The 21869-nt window shown below is 37.8% G+C and overlaps 1 long non-coding RNA gene across 3 annotated transcripts; it reads left to right on the top strand.

Moving 5' to 3' along the window:
• The first annotated feature begins 13420 nt into the window (after positions 1 to 13420).
• On the top strand, positions 13421 to 20323 carry LOC143897958 (uncharacterized). 3 transcript variants are annotated; one of them, XR_013257059.1, is made up of 4 exons: positions 13421 to 18919; positions 18996 to 19101; positions 19209 to 19479; positions 19551 to 20323. It is a non-coding gene; the product is annotated as an uncharacterized LOC143897958 (long non-coding RNA). The 3 variants fall into 3 exon arrangements; XR_013257060.1 differs by having other exon boundaries at positions 13422 to 18634; positions 18745 to 19101; XR_013257058.1 differs by having other exon boundaries at positions 13421 to 19101.
• The last annotated feature ends 1546 nt before the right edge of the window (positions 20324 to 21869 follow it).

Here is a 21869-nt window from a genome sequence, read left to right as displayed (position 1 = left end):
TGCTCGTTTCTTATGTCTTTTTATTACGTAGATGATTATTCCTACTATGCTTAATATAATTATTAACGTAGGTGTCGATCCTACGGGATACATGACATAAGGATTTTTTATTAGGATGTCTTGGGATTTTTCCAATTCTTTATTTATGTCATTTATTTCTAGACTTAATTCCATTAATTCGTTTGGATTCCTAATTACAGGTTCTAATTTAATTTCTTTTTTCGTTTGTTCGTTAATATTTTTATTTTTGTTTGTTAGCGTTAGATTAAAATCTGCTAAGTGCATTTCTATTTGTCTCATAGTCGTTTGTCTTTTTGTTTTTATAATAATGTCGGGTGTGGTTAGTTTACAATTTTCGATTATATACTTAGTTTCCCTGTTCTTTCTACCTCGAAAAAACCTAAGTAACAAGTGGTAGATCTTTATATCTCGAAAAATCTCGAAAAAATCTAAGCAGTAGTATCTTTATTTCCAAAAAATTATAACCCAAGTGATACACGTCACAAAATTATGTTACCTTATCAAAAAGAAGAGTCGCGCTTCAAGTGATCTATTACAATTACAAAAAAGAAATGATATCTCTTTAAATTAGAGCGCCAATTACAAAGAGAACATGTATATTGCCTCAAAAAATAATTGTCGCACTACTTTGAAAAATTTTTACATTGTGTCAATTAGAAAAAAATGTATAATAACAATTTTATAAGATTAAAATATTTTATTTAAATTTAACAAGGGAATACAAGATTTTTAAATACAAAGTTATTTACATGTGTATTTTTTAATGGCCACAAAGAATTACAGAGGTAACAGTACAAAATAAAAATATTTTATTAAAATACATAAATTTTTCTTGTAAAAAAACTTGGCGCTGCTAGACCTCGAAATTTTAAATAAATAAGGACAACAATAAATAAAAATAATTCAGAGAAGAATGCGATGAGAGTAATATTAAATGCTTATCAGCGTGGATGTGCGAGTGAGTGATATGGGTGTGCGTGACTACGCGGACGGCGGATAATGCGGCTTATAATTAAGTATAGAATAAGTTTATTTATTTATTTAAAATTTCAAGGTCTAGCAGCGCCAAGTTTTTTTACAAGAAAAATTTATGTATTTTAATAAAATATTTTTATTTTGTACTGTTACCTCTGTAATTCTTTGTGGCCATTAAAAAATACACATGTAAATAACTTTGTTTTTAAATATCTTGTATTCTCGTGTTAAATTTAAATAAAATTTTTTAATCTTATAAAATTGTTATTATACATTTTTTTCTAATTGACACAATGTAAAAATTTTTCAAAGTAATGCAACAATTATTTTTTGAGGCAATATATATGTTCTCTTTGTAATTGGCGCTCTAATTTAAAGAGATATTATTTCTTTTTTGTAATTGTAATAGATCACTTGAAGCGCGACTCTTCTTTTTGATAAGGTAACATAATTTTGTGACGTGTATCACTTGGGTTATAATTTTTCGGAAATAAAGATACTACTGCTTAGATTTTTTCGAGATTTTTTGAGATATAAAGATCTACCACTTGTTACTTAGGTTTTTTCGAGGTATAATAGTACCACTTTCTTTTTTTTTTAGGTAACAACATATACACTACTATACGTGTACTTGGCGCCTTTTTTTACCTTTTTTTAAAAAAGGTAATTTTGTGCGGATATCACGCCTTTTTGTAGTATATTACGCATTGTATAAACAGTATGTACAAGATAAAGCTATTTGGAGGTATAATACTATCACTTTGTTTTTTTCGAGGTAACAACATAACAGGGTAACAACATAATACATATACACTATTATGCGTGTACTTGGCGCTCTTTTTTACTTTTTTTTTAAAAAGGTAATTTTGTACGGATATCACGCCTTTTTGTAGTGTTACGCATCTTAATCTTATAAACAATATATCTTATAATCTTATAAACCGTATATAATACAAGGTATGAAGCTAAAAGTGTTACGGACTATTATTTTTAAAGAAAATAACAATTTAATATTTTGCTTAGTTTTTTTAAAATAATAATCTGTAACCCTTTTAGTTGTACACCTTGTATATATTTTTCAATTTCAACATAAAACATAATCGCAATAAAGCATGATTAATGTTAATAAGTCGTTAACTGTAAAATTCTTTATTTATTTTTATTTGCGTGTTTTTACTGAATGTTGTTTGCAACTGTATATGTACCGATATCTTCAAGTATCGATATTTTTGATAATTATTTTTACGTCAGGCATAATTTTAGTTCATCCAATTTTTATTATGTCTAGACATAATTTTTGCCCAATTTTTATTATGTCTAGACATAATTTTAATTCAGCAATTTTATTATGTCATGACATAATTTTAATTCTGCCGCTAGGGAAATTTTAAGTCGATTGTTATGAATCAAACTTGAATTTAATGTTTAGGTGTCTCAGGTTGCCGATGACGAGGTCCACATAGCGCGCTCTATAGTTTTCGGTGTCCAGGTGTATTAATACATTGAATTCGATGGCCACGTGTTCCAAGTTGCCGATGACGAGGTCCACATAGTGCGCTTCGTAGTTTTCGATGTCTACATGTATTAATACCTCGAATTCGATATCTACGTGTCCTACATTGGGTGTGTTCAGCCGATACTTTGCTAGCCTAGCAATCGTGAGCAGTCGCTCTTTTTCGCTCGTTTCCTCTCTTTTGACCTACTGGATTAAAAAGAGAGGAAACGAGCAAAAACGAGCAACTGCTCACGATTGCTAGGCTAGCGGAGTATCGGCCGAACGCACCCATTTAGATTTAAAGTTATTAATACTCCTAGACACCAAAAACTATGAAGCGCACTATGTGGACCTCGTCATCAGCAACCTGGGACACCTAGACATCAATTTCAAGGTATTAATACACGTAGACACCGAAAACTACGGAGCGCAATATGTGGACCTCGTCATCGGCAACTTGGGACACCAAAACATTGAATTTAACATATTATTACACCTGGACACCGAAAACTACGGAGCGCACTATGTGGACCTTGTCATCGGCAACCTGGGACACCTAGACATCGCATTCAACGTACGATTACACCTGGACACCGAAAACTATGAAGCGCATTATCTGGATCCCGTCATCGGCAACCTGGGACACGTGGACATCGAATTCAAGATATTAATACACGTAGACACCGAAAACTACGGAGCGCACTGTGTAGACCTCGTCATCGGCAACCTGGGACACGTAGACATCGAATTCAAGGTATTAATACACGTAGACACCGAAAACTACGGAGCGCACTATGTGGACTTTGTCATCGGCAACCTGGGACACGTAGACATCGAATTCAACGTATTATTACACCTGGACACCGAAAACTATAAAGCGCACTATCTGGACCTCGTCATCGGCAACCTGGGATACATAGACATCAAATTCAAGCTTGATTCATAAGAATCGACTTAAAAATTCCCTAGCGGCACTTTCTGCCAATCGTAGAGAACCTTCTTTTCCGTTGACTCAATTGGTCTGTTTTCTGTAGCTGCACTGCTGAACTAGTGCACACTGGTGCAGTGAGTTAAAGTAAAACAAAATATACCTGTCCCATTCTAACTTATTGCACCAGTGTGCACTAGTTCAGCAGTGCAGCTACAGAAAACAGACCAAATATTTATTATATATATACCTAATTTACACCTAAATAGAAATCTTCCTCCTGACCGATAAGTCTATCGACCTAATTTCGAAATACGCGCTCGATATCGAAACTGGCGATACCTGCGCCGCCAGTGTCGAAAAAGTGAAAGTGACGTTCTCTGTTTGTTACATGTATGTTACAAAGAGCGGTCGACGTAGACGACGTATCTTAAAAATAAATTTTCGCATTTGGACTTTTGCGTCGCAATATCTCCGCTCGTAGGGCACGTAGCGGAATATTATGAGAGAAACCCCCCCCTAATTGGACCCCAAGCTATCGATCAAGCCTACTTAGAACTTGATTCGTTCACTCGTTATCGAGATCTCAACATCTCGGGTACTCGCAACCCGTCGCGTCGCGTAAAAGAGTCACGGTCGGTCTCGCTCCGCGTGTACTTGGCGCGAGACACTACCGTGTCTCTTGATTTCTATTTTTTGTTCTGCCTGTTCATTACATTGAATCGTCACCTGTTGTTTTTTCGGCGTTGAGAACAGCCACGTTTGTGGTTCGCTTAATGTTATCCATAAAGTTACGTTTGACATTATTTGACGTTTCTCGCAGGTGATTACATATCCTGGCGTTTTTACGTAAACTTGTATTTCGCATGGTGCGTCGGCTTTTACAAAATATACCGGGTAGTTTTGGTTACATACATACTTTATTCCGTTTCGTTTACAGTCGTTTAAATCGCGTTCCTCTAGCGTTATGTAATTATGATTCTCTTTTTCTATTGCTAATATGTTGTGAGTAATTCTTAGGAATGTGAAAATAATCGCGTGGTTATAGACAGGTAATGGTGTCGTTCTTATTATTTCATACACGGGGTATGCTACCACGGGAAATTTGATTATTGTAAATGTTTGGTTTATCATAATACGCGTTAATTTCTGCATAGCTTTGTATCTCGTTCCAATTTTCTAGTCTAGCTTTAAATGGAAAGTGGGATCCACGCGTCAATTGTGACGTTACCTCTTTTAGTTCGGTTATTATTTTTTCTAGTAATAGGCGGGTGAGTATGACTCTTTCTCGCGAATATGTGAGGTAGTCTATTGAGTCTTTCACGTCTTCTATTAGATCCTCTGGTGTAATTGTGGTTAGTATTATATACAGGGTGCCCCACAATTGTTGGTACTTTTTTCATATTTAGATAGAGCGAGCCAAACTGAGTCGAAAAGTCATGTACCATTTTGCAATTTTCGCAATAGTTGACGAGTTATTAATGATTAAAAATCGACGTATTAGCCCGCCCTCCGCCAAATCCAAGCGCGCGGCGAGATGCGGCCGCCCCGCGGTCGGCGCGCGGGCAGTTGTTTACTACAAGCGGCGCGTAACGCCGGGCCCCTGTCCTATAAGCGATGATAGTTTCTCGCCTTTTTTAAATAGAAATAAAATTTTCTAACAACATAGAAAATTTTTTTGTGCGTACGTATGTACATATGTGTGCACATGCATACACCAGGAAAATATCAATTCTACTGCTTAAAAAAGCGATTACTCAATTTACCTTTTTTTTTAGTAAGTAACGGTTGTCTTTAAGCAAGAATATTTTCTTGATAATAGTCTTAAAATGTACAAATTTTAGAAAGAGTCTTTATTATGTACTCGAAAGAAGAATTTATACTCCTTCAAAGAACATAATAAAATTTTATCAAAGAAAAGTCAAAATAATAAATAAAATAATATGAGGACCCTCGAGATTAAAATAGGAGAAGGCTATGAGGGTCAGACGCAGATCACAATGCGTAATATCAGAAATAAGTGATTTATTCGTCGTTTTGATACATTACATCGATCCGTACGTTTCGGCTCAGTTTTGAGCCATCTAGGCTTCAGCGGTATAATAGTTGCAGAAATTAAGTTACACGTTCTCCGTACCGTATGGTGAGTTTACTGATTCAAAGTATTAGAAACATAGACCAATTGACCCATATCTGTAAATTTGTTCAATTAATGTTGAGATATTAAAAAGATCCCTTAGGAAACTCACCATTTGGTCTAAAAAACGTGGAATACAGAGCCATGTATACATAATGAATACTCTCTGGCTGAGAAGACTTGACGATCTTTATCGACACGACACATGCACAGCAATGATATGAAAGGTCTTGCAAGAAGAGGCATGTCGTAGGTCAACACACCGGCGAGGATTATAACAAAGCACGATTTGACACCGTCTCAAAATGACACGGTTTTTTTGCATCATGCATATGTCACGGTTTTGAGCAAATTGTAATCTATCCTCATGAACTTTGGTCGTTTGCAAATCGGCGTTTTACTATTGGTACATGCAATATTGTGACAGTGTCAAATCGTGCTTTGTTATAATCCTCGCCGGTGTGTTGACCTACGACATGCCTCTTCTTGCAAGACCTTCCATATTATTGTGTGTCGTGTCGACAAGATCGTCAAGTCTTCTCGCAGAGAGTAGATATTCATTATGTACGCATGGCTCTGTATTCCATGTTTTTCAGACCGAATGGTGAGTTTCCTAAAAGATCTTTTTAATATCTCAACATTAATTAAACAAATTTACAGATATGGATCAATTGGTCTATGTTTCTGATACTTTGAATCAGTAAACTCACCATACGGTACGGAGAACGTGTAACTTAACTTCTGTAACTACTGCTGAAGATGGCTCAAAGCTGAGCCGAAACGTACGGATCGATGTAATGTATCAAAACGACGAATAAATCAGTTATTTCTGATATTACGCACTGTGATCTGCGTCTGATTCTCATAGCCTTGACTTCTCCTATCAAAATAATTAGCAAATTGAATTTTTGTTTTAATTTTGTATTCTTAACTGAAGAACTGAATAATTAGAATGTAGAATATTATTTATTTTAAGTAATATTATCAAGAAAACATTTTTTGTAAAGATCATCGTTACTTAAAAGAAGAGAAAACTGAGTAATTGGTTTTCTTAGCACTAAAATGATATTTTTTTACGTGTGCGTATACGGCACGCCATTTTACTATTTAATATCATTATAAAAATTCTATCAAATTAAATCGATACTTAAAGAAAAGAAATTATTATTATGTCTAGACATACTTATAATTTATCGAATTATTATTAAGCTATAATTGAAAATGCAGAATTACAATTATGTCTAGACAAAATATTAATTCTGAATTTATTTTACGTTATGACATAAAAAATTTTTGGGAATTAAAATTATGTACATAATTGTAATTCCCGAATTTTACTTATGTACGCAATTTTAATACTTGAATTTCTATTATGTACAACACAATCGTAATTCTGGAATTACTTTTTTTCTTTTGGTAAGTAACGGGGTTCTTTAAGAAAGAATATTTTCTTGATAATAATCTTAAAATGTATTCATTACAAATTTTAGAAAAAGTCTTTATTATGTACTGGAAAAAAGAATTTATACTCCTTCAAAAAACATTATACTATTTTATCAAAGAAAAGTCAAAATAATAAGCAAATCAAATTTTTGTTTTAATTTTATATTTTTAATTGAATAGTTAAATAATTAGAATTTAGAATATTATTTGTTTTAAGTAAAGAGAGTGATGAGTGTATTTTAAGATTATTATAAAAATGAAATATTCTTTGCGAAGATGCGACCGTTAAAAGAAGGGAAATGGAGTAATTGATTTTCTTAGCACTGGAATGATATTTTTTGAGCACTTCGAACAGTTCTTGCATTAAAATATTTTTATAAAGTGGATTAAACCTACTGGGGACACTACTTAAAAAAAAATGGGCCATGCTATCTACCGCAAGGTGGTGTGGAAATGATAGCGCTCTATCATTTTCTTGCCACAGAAAAAAAAATTATTTTTTGGCTTGCGATCTTATATCGCGATTGCTATTCATGCACAATTCACGCGCAAAAAATATCATTCCAGTACTAAGAAAACCAATTACTCCATTTCCCTTCTTTTAACGGTCATCTTCGCAAAGAATATTTTATTTTTATAATAATCTTAAAATACACTCATCACTCTCTTTACTTAAAACAAATAATATTCTAAATTCTAATTGTTTAACTATTCAATTAAAAATATAAAATTAAAACAAAAATTTGATTTGCTTATTATTTTGACTTTTCTTTGATAAAATGGTATAATGTTTTTTGAAGGAGTATAAATTCTTTTTTCCAGTACATGATAAAGACTTTCTCTAAAATTTGTGATGAATACATTTTAAGATTATTATCAAGAAAATATGCTTTCTTAAAGAACCCCGTTACTTACCAGAAGAAAAAAAGTAATTCCAGAATTACGATTGTGTGTACATAATAGAAATTCAAGTATTAAAATTGCGTACATAAGTAAAATTCAGGAATTACTATTATGTACATACTTTTAATTCCCGAAAATTGTTTATGTCATAACGTAAAATAAATTCAGAATTAATATTTTTTCTAGACATAATTGTAATTCTGCATTTTCAATTATAGCTTAATAATGATTCGATAAATTATAAGTATGTCTAGACATAATAATAATTTCTTTTCTTTAAGTATCGATTTAATTTGATAGAATTTTTATGATGATATTAAATAGTAAAATGGCGTGCCGTATACGCACACGTAAAAAAATATCATTCTAGTGCTAAGAAAACCAATTACTCAGTTTTCTCTTCTTTTAAGTAACGATGATCTTTACAAAAAATGTTTTCTTGATAATATTACTTAAAATAAATAATATTCTACATTCTAATTATTCAATTCTTCAGTTAAGAATACAAAATTAAAACAAAAATTCAATTTGCTAATTATTTTAATAGGAGAAGTCAAGGCTATGAGGGTCAGACGCAGATCACAGTGCGTAATATCAGAAATAACTGATTTATTCGTCGTTTTGATACATTACATCGATCCGTACGTTTCGGCTCAGCTTTGAGCCATCTTCAGCAGTAGTTACAGAAGTTTAATTACACGTTCTCCGTACCGTATGGTGAGTTTACTTCAAAGTATCAGAAACATAGACCAATTGATCCATATCTGTAAATTTGTTTAAAATTAATGTTGAGATATTAAAAAAAGATCCCTTAGGAAACTCACCATTCGGTCTGAAAAACGTGGAATACAGAGCCATGCGTACATAATGAATATCTACTCTCTGCGAGAAGACTTGACGATCTTGTCGACGACACACAATAATATGAAAGGTCTTGCAAGAAGAGGCATGTCGTAGGTCAACACACCGGCGAGGATTATAACAAAGCACGATTTGACACCGTCACAATATTGCATGTACCAATAGTAAAACCCCGATTTGCCAACGACCAAAGTTCATGAGCATGGATTACAATTTGCTCAAAACCGTGACATATGCATGATGCAAAAAATCCGTGTCATTTTGAGACGGTGTCAAATCGTGCTTTGTTATAATCCTCGCCGGTGTGTTGACCTACGACATGCCTCTTCTTGCAAGACCTTTCATATCATTGCTGTGCATGTGTCGTGTCGATAAAGATCGTCAAATTTTCTCGCAGAGAGTATTCATTATGTATACATGGCTCTGTATTCCACGTTTTTCAGACCGAATGGTGAGTTTCCTAAGGGATCTTTTTAATATCTCAACATTAATTGAACAAATTTACAGATATGGATCAATTGGTCTATGTTTCTGATACTTTGAATCAGTAAACTCACCATACGGTACGGAGAACGTGTAACTTAATTTCTGTAACTATTATACCGCTGAAGTCTAGATGGCTCAAAACTGAGCCGAAACGTACGGATCGATGTAATGTATCAAAACGACGAATAAATCACTTATTTCTGATATTACGCACTGTGATCTGCGTCTGACCCTCATAGCCTTCTCCTATTTTAATCTCGAGGGTCCTCATATTATTTTATTTATTATTTTGACTTTTCTTTGATAAAATTTTATTATGTTCTTTGAAGAAGTATAAATTCTTCTTTCGAGTACATAATAAAGACTCTTTCTAAAATTTGTACATTTTAAGACTAATATCAAGAAAATATTCTTGCTTAAAGACAACCGTTACTTACTAAAAAAAAAAAGTAAATTGAGTAATCGCTTTTTTAAGCAGTAGAATTGATATTTTCCTGGTGTATGCATGTGCACACATATGTACATACGTACGCACAAAAAAATTTTTTATGTTGTTAGAAAATTTTATTTCTATTTAAAAAAGGTGAGAAACTATATCATCGCTTAGGACAGGGGCCCGGCGTTACGCGCCGCTTGTAGTAAACAACTGCCCGCGCGTCGACCGCGGGGCGGCCGCATCTCGCCGCGCGCTTGGATTTGGCGGTGGGCGGGCTAATACGTCGATTTTTAATCATTAATAACTCGTCAACTATTGCGAAAATTGTAAAATGGTACATGACTTTTCGACTCAGTTTGGCTCGCTCTATCTAAATATGAAAAAAGTACCAACAATTGTGGGGCACCCTGTATATAATAACTGTTCATCTATTTCTTCTCTTCTGGCGTACAGTGCTGTCTCCAGCTGTATCCGTCTCGTGACGTTCGTCATCAGTTGTTCGTTATGGTATAACGATTTTTCTAAGGCCTCCATGTGGCCTATCGTGGCATTTATCAACTTTAATTGACTTTTTGCGGTGTGCCGTAGAGTCTGTTGCTGATTTTGTATCAGTTCAAGCTGCTCTTGTATGTATTTTGCGTCGTCGGCACCCATAGTGCCGAACAGTGTTTTGCTGATCGTGCCGATTGTGTCTATTAAACCTTGTTTATTATTATTTGTTTTATATATAGTCTGTAATCGCGTTAATAATTGCGTTAATTTTTTGTTATTTTTCTCTATCGTATGGAGAATGTTTTTGCACGTCTGCTGCGTGTCCTTTGCGATTATCGTTTCGCATACTTCGGCTTGCTGTAGAAATTCCTGAAGTTGGTGATATCGGTTTCCTAGGGCTGCTACGTCGATTTTAATAGCTAGTTTTCATGTAGCTTTTACCTGTTGCAATTGTCCGGTTCTTTCAAAGTATATTCCCGGCTCGCTGCTGAATTGTCGTATCTCGTACGATAGTGCTGTCTCAGGTTTCGCTTTTTTCGCGGAGTGCTGGACGACGATCAGCGTCCTGTAAGATAAGGACTCATGTTACCTTTCTTCGAATTTTTACCTTGGCTTGATAATGCCTTCTCTTCGCGTTTTTTTTTCCTCGCGCGTTTAGTTGCTCTTGAGACGTAGTCCAGAGTACTTTAATCAATTTTATTAAAATGCGGTGCATTCAGTGTAACCTATATTTCGCGCCGGCGTCTTGTGACGCTTGCATGCGTAGTTATTGGTTAAGGGCGGCGCGAGCGGGTGCCGTCAGTGCATCTACCGATAGTGCGTGTGCGGGACCCTCCTCGTCTTGCTCGCCCTCTCCCTCTTACGTGGAAGCGGCTTTGACACCCCCGGGCACATGGGTGCTCCTCTACCCCCTGGAGGTCACGTTGGATGTGGCCACCGGACGCCGTGTGGTGCGCCGTGTTTGATGTTCGGTAAGTATACTTATCTTATTTTCCTTAGTTTTTACTATCGCCTACTTTCTATCGCCTACTTTCTATTGCTTACTTTCTATTGCTTATTTTTGTTCTTTTGCGCTGCCTTTATTGCTCTATGAAGGGCTTTATCTTGTTTACGTGCACTTGCGTGGTTTTCCGTTCCTTTTTGATCGTGTAATTTACGTCTGAGTGTTTTTCAATCACTTCGTACGGTCCTATCCACGGGGATTCTAATTTTTTCGATCTCCCTCTACGAACCGTTTCGTCGTGCAAGAGAACTTTGTCTCCCACTCGGAAATTGATTTCTTTTGTCTTCTTATCATACGTCTCCTTGGCTTTAGATTTTTTGTTTCGCAAATGTTCTTTTGCAACTCGTTGTGTCGCTCTTAATTTTTCTTTTAGCTCTTGCGCATAATCGTCATAAGTATACGTTGGTTTCGGTGGTTGCGACAGTGCCGTCGGTAGTGTCGCTCGGTGCCCGTATACTAATTCAAAGGGTGTAAACCCGGTCGCCGTATGGCGTCCATTCGTCCCAGTCTGTCTGGTCCGCGTTAATATAATGTCGCAAGTATTCGGCCAATGTTCTATGAGAGCGTTCCAATGCTCCATTACTCTCGGGATGGTAGGCCGTTGTTTGAATTTTTTCTATCTTCAATAATTTACACGTGCTTTTAAATATCTCGTTAAGGAAATTCGTTCCTCTATCCGTCAGTATTTTGTCGGGGATACCGTATTCAAAGATAATCTTTGTGACAAATTCTTTCGCGATTGTATTCACTTCTTGATTAGGTACAGGTATCGCCTTACTGAATTTTGATAAATTATCCTGAAACGTGAGGATATATTTATTTCCGTTTTCGGTCACCGTCAGTGGTCCTACTATATCTAGAGCACATTTTTCGAACGGTTTGTCCGCGGTGTCTGTTATTACTAAGGGTGCTTTATTTTTCCGCGATAACTTGTTCTTCTGACATAGTTCGCATTTATTAATGTAATCTTTGACGTCTCGAGTTAATCCTCTCTAATTATGCGTCAACCTTATTTGGTTTATGGTGTGTTCCACACCCTGATGTCCTCCTACAGGTGCATCATGGTATTCGTATAATATACGTTGCTTCTCTTCTTTTGTGTATTTTCTTTTGCTCTCCTCTTCGTTATTCTCTTCCTTCTCTATCTTGTTGATATCTGTTGGCACAGGTCGACTCAGCGCATCCGCGTTTCTATTCTCTTGACCGGCCTTGTGTACGATAGTATAATCGTATTCTTCTAATTTCAATCTCCATCGGATTAATCGTGATCCGGGGTCCTTTACGTTAAATAGCCAAACCAATGATTTATGGTTTGTTACTATGGTAAATTTTCTTCCATAAACGTATGGTCGGAAGTGTTTCACCGCCCATACTATCGCTAGTAATTCTTTCTCGGTAGTATTATAATTTTGCTCGGCTTTAGATAGTACTCTGCTCGCATACGCCACGGGTTGATCTTGACCTATTTTTCCCTATGACAATATGGCTCCTATTGCGTAATCTGACGCGTCGGTCGTCACTATAAATTCTTGGGAGAAGTCCGGGTATTTTAATACCGGTGCTGTGGTTAATTTTTTTTTAAGTATTTTAAATGCGTTTTGTTATTCTGCCGTCCACTCAAATTTGGTATTTTTTCTTGTCATTTTTGTAAGCGGCTTGGCGATCGCTGAGAAGTCTTTAATGAATCTTTGATAATATTTGGCTAATCCTACGAAAGGATGTCCTTTACCTTTGTCGGTTTCGGGAAGCTTTTTACTGTTTCTAGTTTTGAAGGATCTGGCGAGATTCCGTTTTCCGTTATTACATGTCCGAGATACGTCACTTCTTTCCGAAGGAATTCGCATTTATCGGGCTGTAATTTCAAATTGTATTTTCTCAGTCTTTTTAGCACTTCGATTAATCTTTTATTGTGCTCTTGTAAACTTGCTCCGTATACTATTATATCGTCTAGATAGACTAAGCATTGTAATCCTACTAGTCCTGCTAAAACGGCTATTATTGCTCGTTGAAATGTCGCTGGATCATTTTTCAGTCCAAAAGGCATTCGATTATATTCGTAATGTCCGTATTGTGTAGAGAACGCTGTTTTTTCTTTACCTTCTTCTTCCATCGGGATTTGATGATATCCCGAGGCGAGGTCTAGCGTGGTAAAATATTTCGCTTCTTCCAGTTGGTCTAAGATATCGGTTATGTTTGGCAATGGGAAAGAATCTCCCTCCGTTAGATCGTTTAAGGTAAACGTCCCAATAGCCGACCATTTAAGACACCTGGAAAATTGAAATTTAATTTTTATATATGTATATTAACAAATCTTATTTATAAGCGGATACGACGAAACGAAAGCTTAGATTCTCTAGTTTCTGAAAACTATCCAATAATTAGTTTCATCGGTAATAGTTGATTTGTTTTTTTCGGAAAATGCGAGAAAAGGAAATGTCCCAGTACCCGGCCATTAGTTTTTGGTTATGTCCTGATACCCGACCACTCTCGATGTCCCGATACCCGGCCACTTGATGTCTCTATTACCAACCAATCGCAGATGAAGCCAAATTTGTAAAATGTTAGATATCATACTTACTGCAAATAATTGCCTCAGTTTAGCGTAATTTTAAACACACTTTAAGCACACTAGTAAACAATGCCGCGCGTCAATGCTGATCATTCGTTGTTTGAGATCGCAAACGTAGCATCGCGACAAAGTAGCACCGCGTTCGGCTGCATGTCAGCACATGCACGCTTGCAATAAATTTCGTTCTCAAATTTTATAAGGTGAAAGTGACTAATGTTCGCGTAAAATCGTCGCATGAAAATTGGCAAGGAAACATTCGGTATAGCATGGATCTTTCGAGATTAGCTTTCCAGAAACTTTAACATTGTCATCAATAATAAAGTCAAACAACAACGCCAGAACAAAGGAACGATCCATGCTATACACAAAGCACTCGAAAACAGGTGACGACCCCGTCGGGTCGCCACGTGAAATCGGTGACGTCGGCTCCATGACGCGGGCCTCCGACGGCCAATCACCCTCTCGAAATTCTGGGAAATCCGCAGGGAGGGAGTTTCGCCTCGGAGGTGTTAAAAGGACCGTCGCCGCGCCGCGAAAACGATTTCGCTTGCAGATCATAGAAAACCCGCTTTCGTACTCCGCTTTGCACACCGCTGTTCCGCGTTTCGAACGTTTTTGCCGCATCGCTAACCGTAGCTTCTGTGCGCGCTCCACGGCTTCCTTTGAAAAAGGGAAAGAACTGTATAGACCTGTACATATTAGACATTATTAAATATATTCGTTTATTTTGCAATTTGATACTTGTGCCTTGTTTTTGTGGTCGTCTCGTTACCTCGCGCTATCTCGCGCAACCGCGTGCTCTCGAACATTCGTGTTAATTTTCATTAAAGTTATCTCTCTCTCTCTCTCTCTCTCTCTCTCTCTCTCTCTCTCTGTCCACGACGTCTCTCGCTCGTGCCTCGCGCACACGGAAATTGATCGCAAGAGATCGCGGATCCCGCGTGAAGTTAGCCACGTTGGACGCGAGTCGTCGCGGCTACGAGCGTGCTCTCTCGGGGCAGTCTTCTTCGCGCTTGGAGGTTATGTTCAAGCATCTGGCGTCCTTTCTCGGGACTTCTCGGCTCCCGGTCAAAATTGGCGTGTCGGACGGCACCAAGCTACCTCGCGCCTCGCGACAGAAAGGCGGAACGTGACGACGTTAACGCGGCAAGAGACCGACGCCGCGCGTAACGACGGCGAGCGAAGTGCGACGTTGCCCGAGTACTGGTCCGTCCGGAGTCCTCAGCACGGGAGGACCGGCGAAAAACTGCGCGAAAATCCAGCTATGCTGACTGCGCGACCGGCGTCAGACCGCTGAGTTCGTTGCGTCCGGCTAGTGGTACACCATACGGTTGAAACGTCCGAGTATCCAACCATGCAAATTAACAATTTTTCGGCAATTTTAACTAAATTTCGACCCTAGATTTGCATTCTTTACATTTTCCTGAATATAAAAAGCTATAACTTATTCAATATATAAAAAGAATTATACAATTGAACTTCGTCAATTCTTAACAAACTGGCTTACAGATGCGTTTCGTTTCCCGGGGCAGCGCGTGCACTCTCAAGAAACTCGAAAAAATTACTACAAAGAGCGCAAAGATTATTTTAACCGTTGTCCTATGCATAGATTATAAATTGTAGAACTCAATTAAGTGGTTATTTATTTATTTTTATCGAAAATTCTCTTAATTAAGTGAAATATTCCCCTAAATGGTTGGGAACTGGGACATGGTTGGTTATTGGGACGTTTACCTTACAAACCGAAAATCTATTACCACTCTCAATTTTAATTTTTCTGATTCGTTTCTTTTTTTTGGTACTACTAGCAACGGCGCATTCCACGGGCTTATGCTAGGTCTAATAATTCCATTTTTTAACATCTTTTTCACTTGTTTATTCACTTCTTCCTTGTGCTTTTCTGGCAAACGGTACGGTCGGACGTTGACCGGTACGCTGCCCGCCTTCCTGGTAATCTTATGCGCGACGATATCAGTGCATGTCAGTGGTTCTCCTTCCACGTGCAATACATCGCTGTAATCTCTGCAAATTTCCATAATGGTTTTCTTTTCTTCTTCGTTTAAAGTGTTGCGTGCGTATCAATTTTTCAATTTTTTTGCTACGCGGCATTGTTTCTTCTGCTATGTTTACTTGGTTTATTTCTATCTCTTTTGCTTCTTCTTGCTCTAACTCTTCTAATGTTACTTGCGGCATTAGCATTTCGACTGTCTTCTCCGTCGTATTTAGTATGCTTGCCGGACATAGAAAGTTTTCTGGCATCACTATAGGCAATTTCCTATGAACACTCTTGGCATTGTCTCTTCTGCCTGTATTATTCCTAGTGAACTTTTATCGGTCGCAACTTGTACTATTGTCTCGCTTCGCGGTTTCAAAACCATTTTCTTATACGGGTATAATTTTAATGTGCTATTCCCTATGCGTATTGAGCTCGACTCGTAACTATATGACGCTCGATGTTTCTTTATAAAATCTACGCCTAGTATTCCGTCGTATTCAATCGGAAAATCATTCTTGACGACATATATCGTGTGCTTGATCTTTCTATCTTTCAAGTCGATAGTTGCTGTAAATTTTCCAATCGTATGGGCTTTATGACCTGTTACTCCTGTAAGGGTCATTTTATCCTCTTTTATCATTGTTTCGCCTTTCAAATGTTTTACTTTTATTATTGATACGGCCGCTCCGGTATCAAACAGTAAATTTATTTTTTCGCGCTTCGCTTTTTGCATGGGCAGAGTGATTAAGTCCAGCCCTGCATGCTTTCGCGGCTTGTTCGTCATGTGTGACACCTGATACTCTAACGCCGGTCGGCGCTGCTTTGTGTCCTCTTTGTCTTCCTCATCGCTATTCGCAGCTGAATTACTGTCTTTTTTTTCGGGCTATTCGTTTTTGGATGAAAATTTTTATTTTGTCCTTGCGGATTATTAGGTTTGTTGTGATTCGTCCACATTTATTTGGTCGACCATTTAACAGCCAACATTTTTCGCGCATGTGTTCTGCCTTCTTGCAATAATTGCAGACTTTATCTATCGCGTTTACGCGGGGTGTCCTATCGGGTTTCGATAAGGAGAAACGGTTCGCATATCTATTGGTACGACATTCCTTTCCGAGGTGCCCGTATTTTCCGCATTTTTGGCATTGTAATATTGATCGGTTATCGCGCGGTTGCGACGAGTACGCATAATTATTTTTGGGACGCAGCGGAATTTCACTCGGCCCGTTTACTTTTTCTTCGGCGCTTGCTCCGCGGCAATCGCTTCTTGCAATGTTGCGAAATGCTGAGCTCGGACAAGTAACTTGATCTCGTCTCTCAATCCTAATTGGAAATTCTGTAATGCCTGTTGTTGAATCGTTTCTAATATAATTTGCTTGCTTTCTATGGTGTGATTTCTTTCCTCTATCATGGAGTCGTATAGCTCCATCGCTAGCTTATCGGCTTTTAATCCGAATGCTCTTGCATTTTCTCCGGGTTTTTGCTTGAGTGTATTAAACTCTAGTTGTAAGTGTGTTGTGCTTTTGCGGCTCAAATAGAAAACTTTTAATTATTGGGGTTATCGGTGCGTTGTCATTTACGTTATTTGCGTCGTGGTTGCTATTTGTTGCTTCCGCCATTTCGATTACGTTCACGTGTCTCGGGGCAGAATAATACTCTTGCGGGTCAATTACGCTGCTATCATACGAGATCAATGAGAACTCTCGTCTGTGTGTTCGCCTACTGGTCGTACTGTCCGCGTCTTCGGATTGTGCGTGTGCGTGTGAGGGGTGGAGTCTATTTTCGTCGGAGCAGTTATTTTGTCCTATTACTCTCGCGTCTAAAATTATAACGGAATCGTCGAATTGGGATTCGCGTTCGATTACGCTGTTCGGGTGTAATTCGGGTTCTGATTCGCTTTCGCTTGAGTAGTATTATACGCGTCTAAATTTCTACGCACGGTTTCGCGATTATCGCTTACGATTTCTTCGGTCGTTTGCACGGGGCTTAACGGTCTATTTCTACGCGCTCGTCGTGACGTCTCGCTATGGAGCCACGATTGGTCTAGTTCCGCAGGTGGATTTTCGTTTTCCGACATCTACGGTGATTGCGGTTTACATAATTTGCTTAGTCGACTTACATTACAGTCGCTAGTCGTATGTTGCTGGTCGGTGCTTGTGCCGCCTTATCTGTCGGTGAGCCTTTGTTGAGGTAGGTCGGTGCCTTCTCGGGTTACGCTGCTCGCTTGTCCCTCGTCGGCCGCTACCGTATTGTCCGTACTGCTTTTGAATCTGGCTGCCGTGTCTCCGTTGAGGATGTTGCACTGCCTCACTGATTTACTTATTTTTCTGTTTCAGCTGCCGTTCCCGTCTTCCTGCCACTGGATCCCTCACGCTGCCACCATTTGTTGTGCCTCTTTTTTAGAAGAGGGACACCGGGGATCTTTTATTCCACGGAGGAGGCGGGAAGGATTATAACACACGACACGTTCAATAAACGATACTTTACTTAAATCCGTTTTACAGTTATTGCGTACAAGAATTCCCGTTACTGATCTGCTCCCTGACCACAGTATATACAGTAGCGCAACTCTCCTGATTTCTTGTTGTTTAAAATGCAGTGCGCATGCGCGAAATAAGTAAGCGCCCACTAACACCATCTGAATGTCGTTCTCTGAACTTCTTTCTCAATTGCTTTTCCTTTCTCCGTTCTGCTCTGCTCCTTCTCAGAATTTAAATGGTCAGTTCAATAAATGCCTATCTGTATTGGAACAGAAATTTGGAGAGAATTAGCTCAATTACCCACTGAATGCTATTGAGAGCTGTTAGAAGTGTTTGAAAAACTCTGAATAACTACGTTTGTGATGAAAGTGAAAAGAGTTTAGGAGTATAAAGTGGTTACAAACCTCAGAAGGTAAGATAATTATTCATAATCATTGTACTTAAAATCAGTCATGCTTAAATTAAGAATATCGTTTATCTATTTATCTTGTGAAACTAACTCTGTGATACTCTAATATCTAGAAAAAATTGCTGCTTGATTCTACGTTGTCTACGAACGGTTACATTTCTGAAATACTTATTAAAATGCAAATTTCTGGCTGAAACAGACGTCAGATAATTCAGATATCGACTTCACAAAAGATAGTGGTGTCGATTTTGAAATGTCCAACATGCATTCCACAATACAATACAATTTGTAAGTTATCATATAACAGCGTTTCATGATTTAATTCAGAATTTATATTAAAAATAATGATTTTTTTTTCTTGTAGGGAAGGCTCATGGTTAAAACTATAATACTTTCACCGTTTAAATTTTTAGTAAATTGCGGAAAGATAACATATTCTCTCAGCAACATATTTATCTAAAAAAATACAAGTACGTATTATACCATCTTACTTACAAAAAATTAATACGTCATTTAATATTAATGTGGCATATTATTAAATATTTTATTTTAATTAATATTGTTGCGGAATTTATAGATATCTCGTTTCGATATAACAATAACAGCTAGTGCTCGGCGATGCACAAAATCTAAACGCAATACCGAGCGAGAAGGATTTCAAAATTTATATGATAGAAACAAAGCATGGAAATCCACATCCAGACATGGGTATTTTACCTTCTTTTGCGACAATAAAATCTGAAATGATTCTAGGCAAAAACCGCCAGTTTTTCATTGAAATGGGACGACCGACGAAAGTACATTTCTCTTTATCCCGGCTCAATCAACTTTATAACATACGGAATAAGGTAACTCAACAAAGAATGTATAACATATTCGTATATATTTTCAACAGTTCTAAATTATATCAATGTTTTAGGTATTATCGTGTTTTATTGATGACGACGTGCAAGTGCCTACAGAGAAGAATAAACTACGGATATGGATTCGCAAAATATAGCAGTGCCGACGAAATCGAGGAAATTCAGTGTACCTGATTTACATTTAAATACAAGACAGTTTGCATTATCCTTGAAGACTGACACCGGAGCAGAAATTATTACCAGTTTAGCATCGTTAAACGGAAACTTATCGACACTATAGCTTCTAAGACTAGACAGAATATATTCAAATCTATCCATAGATTCTTTCATTGTATCTGCTATCTTAAATAAGAATATCAAAGTGCTATTAAATCCATGGTGTTGCAATTTCGTATGTGGATTTTTGTAGGTGGACTTTTGCTTACTCGGATCAGAACGGCTCTTAGGAGAAATTTTATAAATTTATAAACGCAATGCTCAATCCGGCGTATGGGAATCATCGAGATAATATAATAAATATGTCCATTATTCTATCCAGACACATTTTATATAAGCCATTTACTGCCATTTGATTGATGCATATCTATCGAAATACATATAGACTCTCATTCGATGAAGCATTAACGGAACGCGCGGAAGCGCGTCCGAATTCCGAAATACAACGATCGTCGCTGCTTCTGCGAAGTAACAATATGGTTGTAGAATTTCGAATCGTTACTCGACCACTCTTTCGGGACACTTTTATATTTTTATAATATATCATATTAGGTATACATTGATTATTTTGCATATAAAATTTTATTTTGCATATTTGTATGTACGATAAATATGTCGCTTTATATTATACGAATTGTTTGTTATAACAATTAATGATATAATATTTCAAATCTGTATACCAATTTAGTAATATAATCATTAATCGATATAGGAGTCATCGGATACTTCTATTTTATATTTTCCTATATTTATATTCCTAATATTTCAGTGTTTATAATCCTAATATTCTGTCTGTAACATCGGATAAGAAAGAATCTTTCATAATCTATCCGAAAACAGTTTCTGCATCAGAAAGAACATAAAATGGATTAGTATATACATTTCTTATCCTTCAGATACAAAGGAATTATTTTTCTATTCTATAAGAAATCGCAATGCATTCGAAATAGCGCTTAGATAGAGCTTTATTAGAATATTACCTAAACATAATTTCGAATATATTACAAATTTTTATGGAGTAGAAAAGTGATTTTTTTTGTATCTGAAGAAAAACTCAGAATTGGTGACATAGAAAAGAATTTCTTTTAAACTCTTAAGAGTTGTTTTGGGACAGAAATGATATATGGAAAAAGTAATTTAAAAATTTTTTTAATCAAGAATTTAAAAAGAATTCTTTTTCAATTCTCCGTGCTATCCGGAAACATATTGTCGTATTAAAATTAAAACTTCATTTATTGCATTTTAAATTAAGCATTAATATAGCGTATCTTATTTTTATTTTGGATGCATAATTAAAAATTATTTGTTTATTTTATTTAATCTAATAAAATTATTTTAAATTAAATATTTTATAATTATAATTGTTTTCTTTTATAAGTATAATGTATAAAATATTATATTTTGCTTTTTGGTTGTTCAATATATGTTATAAGTAGGTATACAATGAGGATTCTACCCCCGGGCGGTGCTCGAGGGGGGGGTGAGGGGCGGGGGGGGGTACCGCACGCGGGGGTACCGCGGGGGAGGTACCGCGTCTTCGGGCGCCGCGGGGTGGGGGGGAGGTACAGCGTCTTCGGGCGCCGCGGGGTGAAGGGGGGGGGTACCGCGTCTTCGGGCGCCGCGGGGGGGGGTACCGCGTCTTCGGGCGCCGCGGGTGAGAGAGGGGGGGTACCGCGTTTTCGGGCGCCGCGGGGTGAGGAGGGTACCGCGTTTTCGAGCGCCGCGCGGTGAGGGGAGAGGGTACCGCGTTTTCCGGCGCGGCGGGGGCGGGCGGACCGCATTTTCCGGCGGTTTACCGCGTTGCGGATCTCGGGTTGCGGTTAGCGGGGTCGGGGGGGGCTTTGCTGCCGCGGGGGGAGCGCCGTAAGCGTTGGGCGAGGGGGTCGAGGGACGGTGTAAAGGGTCACCAAAGGGGGGGCTATGCGGGGGGAAGCGAAAACTGGGCGAGAGGTGGAGCGCGACGCGGGGGGAACACTTTACGTAAAGTTAGGTGTGGCAGGGCTGCCAACGGTGGTGATTTTCCGATGTACCTCGTTAGCGATTGGCTACTTACTTTTTCCCTATATCTTTTTTCCTCATTTTTACGCTGAAAATCGCGAGTCGTCCTCCCGCGAGGGGGAGCGTCGATCGCGCGCTTCTTTGTCCCAACGGGACGGACG

The sequence above is a fragment of the Temnothorax americanus genome, unplaced genomic scaffold (assembly GCF_048541705.1).
Source record: "Temnothorax americanus isolate GAGA-0224 unplaced genomic scaffold, ASM4854170v1 Scaffold212, whole genome shotgun sequence".
Classification (NCBI taxonomy): domain Eukaryota; kingdom Metazoa; phylum Arthropoda; class Insecta; order Hymenoptera; family Formicidae; genus Temnothorax; species Temnothorax americanus.
Note: the sequence above shows the minus strand (reverse complement) of the source record. Positions and strands in the feature narration are given on the sequence as shown.